This window comes from Eptatretus burgeri, chromosome 16 (genome assembly GCF_056783735.1).
Source record: "Eptatretus burgeri isolate ZD-2024b chromosome 16, Ebu_testis_v1, whole genome shotgun sequence".
Classification (NCBI taxonomy): Eukaryota; Metazoa; Chordata; class Myxini; order Myxiniformes; family Myxinidae; genus Eptatretus; species Eptatretus burgeri.
Window position 1 is genome coordinate 14,049,241 of NC_140976.1, and position 7,771 is coordinate 14,057,011.

Here is a 7,771-nt window from a genome sequence, read left to right on the forward strand (position 1 = left end):
CGAGTCAGTGATCTGCGATAGCAATACCGGGATGAACCATGAACTAGTTCCCATTCCCAGAATAAGATACGTCTTCAGTTTGTATGTAGAAGAGACTTCCAGTTCCCGCCCGTTGTTTCGAGGGATGGGGGAGAGAAATGGCGTTGAGTTCGGCGCGTTTCATTCCCTGAGTGATGTTCCCGGTCCCCTGAGTCTCGACTCTCCAACTTTTGTGTTTTAGTCGAACAATCCATCTTTCAATCCCATCTTAATTCCTCCAGTGTCCGTCTATCGATCTATCCTTCAACCCTTCTTTAACTCCAGCTAGTCACTGACAAAATCAAATCGCCGGTCCCTCGCCATTCAACTTCCAAAAAGTAACTCATGAACTCCTCAGTCATCACGATCCTGCCCTTTTTGTGTTCAAACCCCGAAATTCCTAAAGGAAACTTCCCTCACCTGAATCTACATGTTCGTTTCTCCATCTCAAACCCCTCTTGTCATCCTTCCACCTCCCAATCCCCACTTCACACGATTCCCTTCAAACCTACCCCCCGTTCATTCCACATCCGAAACCACCCCCTTGTCACGAAAAGTAATTTCTTTCTCGATGAACTCAGATGCCTCAGTACAATGACCCGAATGAATTACTCCATTTACTCATTACCTGTAGGCTCTTGAATATACAATGGATCCCTAAGCATGTGCAAAGCATCATGGAATTAAATAAATTTATTAATTTTATTAAATTGTTATCTGCAAAACTCCCCAATAAAACCCCATCATTGGTTCCACGATTGTCATCATCATGTGAGACAAACAACAGCTGCTACCCCTGCTCGTAGGGTGGAATTTTAAATGTACCAGGTTAGGTCAGGTATGGCAGCATGCGCCAGTGCAGCACGTCGCTGCATTCACTTTCCCCCGGGACTCCAGGCGCCTCCATCTGACCATTCTTCAGGCAGATGCCTGGCACATCCCCATCTCGTTGAGATGTTGACCAACCTGCTGCAACCACAAGGCACGTGGTCGGCCCATTGGCCTCCTCCATTTATGAGGCTCCCTCGCTGGGAGAATCTGATGAGCAGGATCAGCGTCAGGAAAACGAGCCACATGTCCATACAACCGCAGCTGATGTTCACGGACCATGCAGGAAACAAATCTCATTTGAGTCGCTCTCAGCAACCACTCGTGGGACACAAAGTCCAACCAGCAATAGTCAAGGATTCTCCGAAGAGACCTGGTACCGAAGGAATTAAGTCTCCATCTCAGATCGCTGGTCAGAGTCCAAGTCTCACATCCATACAGCAAGACTGGAAGCACCAATAACCTGAAGACTCAGACTTTCGTCCTCCCGCACAGGTACCGACAGAGCCACACCCTATGATCTAGTAAATCCATGACTCCCCAGGCCCGACCCAGATGTCTATTGACCTCTGGCTCACAACCAGCAGAGACATGAATATCACTTCCAAGGTAAGTGAATATCTCCACGACCTCAACATCCTCACCACAAACAGGCACAGACAGTATAGCAGCATCAAATATGTCATTGAAAGCCCGGATCTTAGTTTTGACCCAGGAAACCCATAATCCCAGTGGCTCCGACTCCTCATTCAGCACCACTAGGGCCCCCAAAAGGATATCTAAAGTCTCTGCAAAGATGACTGCGTCATCTGCGAAATCAAGGTCAGAGATCTTGACATTCCCAAACGATGCACCACAGCTTGATCTCTCCAACATCCTCCCGAGAATCCAATCCATACAATTGCTGATAAGTGTGAGGGCCAGTACACACCCCTGATGAACTCCAGTAATAACTGGAAATAAGACAGAGATGGTACCACCACATCTCACAGCACTCTCATTACCAGAGTATAGTTCAGACATCAGGTTGATCAGTTTTGGTGGCACCACACGAAGACCAAGAATCCTCCAGAGGGCATCCCGATTCACTGAATGAAATGCTTTATAGAGATCAACATAGGCTGCAAGCAGCCCCTGCCGAAACTCTCGTCTGCGTTCGGTGAGGACCCAAAGAGCAAGGATACGGTCAATCATTGACATATTTGGTGTAAAGCCTGACTGCTCTGGACGCTGGTGCTCAAGCAGATGGTGGCGAACCCTATTGAGAATTATCCAAGCAAAGACCTTGCCCGGCACTGAGGGCAAGTGTCACCCCTCAGTTGTTGTTGCAGTCTTGGTGGTCACTCTTCCCTTTCCATTGAGGGACAACAAGGCCCCTCTTCGAGTCAGTTTGGATGATGCCTGTGTTCCAGGCAGAGCACAGAACTGCATGCAATGACATGAGTGCAGCATTTCCATCAGCCTTGAGAAGTTCAGCATGGATGCCACAGATCCCGGGAGCTTTACCCCATTTCAACCGGTTCACCGCAGCCTGTGTTCCATAAACAAAGGTGGACCACAGTTGATTGGAGGGTCATCAACAGGGATTGTAACACCCTTGACGTCCAATGAGACAGCTGGTGGATCAGCCTGGTACAACCGCTCAAAGTAACCGGCCCAGCGGGCCTTCACTTTGGACTCCTCTGTCAAGAGCCCACCACCCTCTGCTCCAACTGCAGTGCACCGAGGGACGGCTTGGACACAATGCGTGATTTCCCCTGTAAGCAGGACGAGAATCACTTGACCACAGGTGATGCTCCACCCCCTCACAGACTCCTCGCACATTGGCCTCCTTGTCCACCCTTAGCGCACGTACAATTTTATGCCTCAGCTCCCTGAACAGCTCAGCTCTGCCTTTCAGCCTGGCCCTGCGACTCTGGGCAATGGTGTCCAGTGTCCCTTGAGAGACAAAATTCTTCTTCGCCCTCCGGTGAGTTCTAAGACATCCACCGGCAACATCAAGGATGGTGTTCTTAAGGCACTCCACAACTCTTCAGGATCTCCCAAAGCACCCAGACCCCTCAAATCTCCACTCAGCCTATTCGCAAACTCCTTAGCTACCCTCTCTCCTTGAGCTTGCCAACATCTAGCCTAGGCTGGGATGGTACCATTCTCCTGTATTTAAGGTGAATCTTGAGTTGCTACAACAAGCCTGTGGTCAGTATTGAGGAACTGAGCACTCCGGTAGACCCTGCAGTTCTGGTTCATCCTCCAACGACAATCAACGAGCACATGGTCAATCTCCTTTGTCACACCGGCAGCATTTGAATACCAAGTCCAGCGACGAGTTTGTGGGTGCTGAAACGATGATCTAGCCACCCAAGTCCATGACTTCTTGCAAAGTTAAGGAACTTCGTGCTATTCAGGTTCACAGTTCCAGACCCATGGGGACCAACACATGTCTCATAACCATCCCTATCAGTTCCAGTCGATCCATTGAAATCCCCCAAGACTAGAAGCGTATCTCGTCTGGGGCACTGATCAACCACAGACTCGAGCGTGGCATAGAATGCATCATTCACGGTGAGATCACTCGACTCAGTCGGAGCATAAACAGAGACCAGGGAAATGACACCCAAGGAGTGACAAATTCTTAGTATCATCCTTAGACCACCGTCTGATGGATAACACCTCAGCACCACCCCGACACACTCTCCCGCAATCTGACCCGGGAATGTTACCCCATGGTTTCCCTCCTCTGATCTAAGATTGGGGGTCCCGAAGGCTTTGCCTCAATTTCGTCATCCGGTGAGCTCCCCTGCGAAGGGAAGCTGCACAGGAGGTACTCCCATGGAGTGGGTTTTTGGATTTTTTTTATGCTTCTGGAATGTTTTGTGGAATGAATGATTTTACGGTGGCCGGAGTGCAAATCCTGTGAGCAACCTCCTAATAAGAAGTAACCCAACTGCAGGAGGACGTCCGCAGACGTAGTTGGGCTCTAGATATGGATGGCTGTTGGCTCACAAGGAGCTCCTCCACCCTTTGTTAGGTTTTGTTCTTCATCCTCCGGGGTGTCCATATCATACACCCTCCTCACCAAGAAACTTGGTGGGGTAGACGGTTTCGTCGCCGACAACCCGACCATGGAACAGGTTAGTACAGGTTTACATGGGACCTGGAGCAAGTCATAGATCTAGTCTGACCTGACCTGACAATAGACCTGACTTCATGGACTGGAATTAAATGAACCCATGAACCATTATACCGGCATTATACTGAAAAACAATGAGTATATTAATAAAATAATCAGTAGATATACTTTGCTGTGATACCAATAATGAACAAATTGAAGAAAGGTGTTTACAATATTTAAATACCATGCATGAGTAAAAAACAAGCTCTGATGGACTTGGCTACACCTGGAAAAGTGGAAGGTATGATGTTAAGATGTAGCAGGAAGTAGGTACAGTGTGTTTTAACTGTCAACCCTCAGTGTCTGAGTACCGTTCAAGTAATCGCGTTTTTCTTTGGCCTCGTGGCAGTTTTTGAAGCAATTGCTGATTGGTAATTAATTCTACGAATCGGGTGTGCTTTCGAAACCCTGTGCCAATTCAGTCATCTGTGATAGCGAAACCGGGATGATAGCGATACCGGGATGATAGCGAAACCGGGATGGGATGATAATGGGGTGACAGTGATACTGGGATGACAGTGATACCGGGATGACGGTGATACCGGGATGACAGTGATACCGGGATGACGGTGATACCGGGATGATGGCGATACCGGGATGATGGCGATACTGGGATGATGGCGATACCGGGATGATGGCGATACCGGGATGATGGCGATACCGGGATGATGGCGATACCGGGATGACGGCGATACCGGGATGATAGCGATACCGGGATGATAATGATACCGGGATGATGGCGATACCGGCATGATAATGATACCGGGATGATAGCGATACCAGGATGATGGTGATACCAGGATGATAGCAAAACTGGGATGATAGCGATACTGGGATCATAGCGACACTGGGATGATATTGATACCGGGATGATAGCGATACTGGGATGATATCGAGACTGGGATCATAGCGATACTGGGATGATAGCGATACCGGGATGATTGTGATACCAGGATGATAGCAAAACTGGGATCATAGTGACACTGCGATGATAGCGATACTGGGATGATAGCGATACTGGGATCATAGCGATACCAGGATGATAGCGATACTGGGATCATAGCAAAACTGGGATGATCGTGATACTGGGATCATAGCGACACTGGGATGATATCGATACCGGGATGATAGCGATACCAGGATTACAGTGAAACTGGAATGATAGTGATACCAGGATTACAGTGAAACTGGGATCATAGCGATACTGGGATGATAGTGATACTGGTATGATCGTACCGGTACAACATTGCGCGATAATCATACCATTATGGCGATATCAATGGATCACGACCTGCGTCGATTACCAATACTGATGTTTAAAACAAAATTATTTCAATACAAGTTGAAGTCGGAAGTAAAATAACCGTTCTCATTGGGAAAAAGAAAGCCCCAAGTGGGAATACTTACCGTGTGTCACTGATGTGTACGTCATTTATGAATACGTAACAGATCATTGGACCATCGTGTATTTTTTGAACCTGTGTAAAATATATATAATATCCATATACCGGTATATCTCGATATGACCCCACAGGAATATCGATATCGATATCGACGGAGCCTCGTCCCTAGAGGATTAAAGTTAAAGTAATCCTGACTAATAACTGGCACGGTACTAGACAGTTCTGGAGCACGGACCGGCGTCGCCACTCACCATCGGTTGATGAGTAAAAGTGACCGCTTGGTTTAATCCGCGCAGTGTTAGCTACAGTGTGATCAGTTACTGCTTAAATTGTGGCTGCGGTTACCAGGTGGTTTCCGCCAACCCGACAATACAACTTAAACAGAAAAGAATGTTTTGAGACTACTTCTACAAACGTGCATTTTGGTGACAGTCGGAACACCTTCAAACCATATGCGAACCATGTAGTACAGCAAAGTGACTTGTTGTGACGCAATGAATTGAGAAGAGCAATACACAGAGAAGTGAGGTACACTGTCTCAGGGCATGGGATTATGTGGTTTGTCGAATGCATACAATGTGCTGTGATCACAGCCTGCATCCCATGGATGGGAAATTGAGAGGCTTGTTGATACCGGCGACGAGCAATGATGCAGGTTTCTCGGTGGGCAATTTTGGGGGAAATCGATTCTCTTGCACACAATGACGTGTTTTGTGATGTGTCGAGGGATCTTTTGAATCTAAAAGATGATGCGATTGATCCCTCATCGCAGGAGCACTTTATGTTTCAGAAACCTTTCGTGGTCAACTCTATGTTTAATCATGTTGTAATCATGTTGGGGGATATCCTACCTTTCTCCTTTCAAATCTATTTTTTTTTTTTAATAAGGTAAGCTAAATTGCAACCTCCGGTTCAATACATACTGAGTGATCGATGTTTTTAAAAGGATGAAGCACATAGCAACGCAATTAAAAGGGAGTTTTAAGTTGCGTCGTCGTGAAGCGTCGTCAAAAATGTTCCAAGTCTGTGATCCATGCAAATGGTAATGGAAGTAGTTCGTTGTTTCTAAAACGCCCCAGGAAGTATACGAGGCATACGAAGCAAAGGATGTATTTTTTGAGATAGCTCTTTACTTTATAATCAAGCAGTCAAGTTTTCTCATAATTGCATATTCAAATTTTCCCATCAGGAGCAATTTATCTCGTCGATGGTTGTTTTTGGAAGCCCGGAGGACATGTGGCCGAGGCTTCATTTGATGAATTACATTCAAATGGGGAGCACTGATGGGCAGAGGTAATTTACTTACTGGTGCACCTGAGCCTGCCTCATCTGACTGCCCGTGCCAGAAAACCAGCCTTCATGGGTTGGAATTCGTTAGCCTCAATTGGATAACTGTCTTGTTTGCTGGTTTCTGAGTCTACACAATTTGGGAATTATTGGTGGGAGTGGTAGAAGGTTTAGTTTAGGCTTAGGTGTGCTCAGCCTGCGGTTAAGAGCCCGATCCCTGTGGCTACGGACTCCGAACCTATGGCTGGAGACTTGGAGCTGAGACTTACCTCGGAAGCGAGGGTTCAGGAGATCAGGGCATTCAGTCGAATGGTGTAGTGCCAAATTTTGAGGCCCTGCAAAAATGTCATCCGTGATGATCTACCGTCACAAGTTTTAACATGACACTAACCATTTGAGTCCCCAAAATGAGTGATAAATGAAATACGCACATTTTACCATGATAAACAAAAGCTAAACAGTTAACACACACCCACGTCACTTAACAATTCAGAATCCCCTTTTAAGAAAAAGTCAGTTCAGTTCATGTATTTTCAACTGTAGCACCTCAAGTCATAAGGACTGCTCTTCCCTATGGCTGGAGGCGCTCACATCACATCTGTCTCTCCTGAATTCTGTGGAATCTAAACATCTCACCTTCATTGGAATCTCCCACGACGAGGCTGAACTATAAGGCCTGTTGCTTTCATATCACAGGCAGGTCAGTGGTGTATCTGTTCTGGCTCCCTCTGCTCCCTAAATATACTGACCCTCCGCAGCTCCTCTGGGACACACATATTCTTCTAATAACACCTATCAGTTCAACTCCAAAAATCGAACCTTTCTGGAAACCTCCACTCTCAACATCTGAAATGTGAGGGATCTCCGGGTCGCTCCTGGGAGATCGATTGGCAATCTCCGTGCTGCGGGCCTGTTTGAGCAGAACTGACGAGGGCTAATCAACAACAGCAACAACAACCTCCACTCTTGTGTTCCTCTTTTCTCCCGTTTGTGGAACTGCCTTCTGGAGACGGTTCAATACCATTCCAGGACTTCAAGCAAGCAATGTACCACCATTTAATTT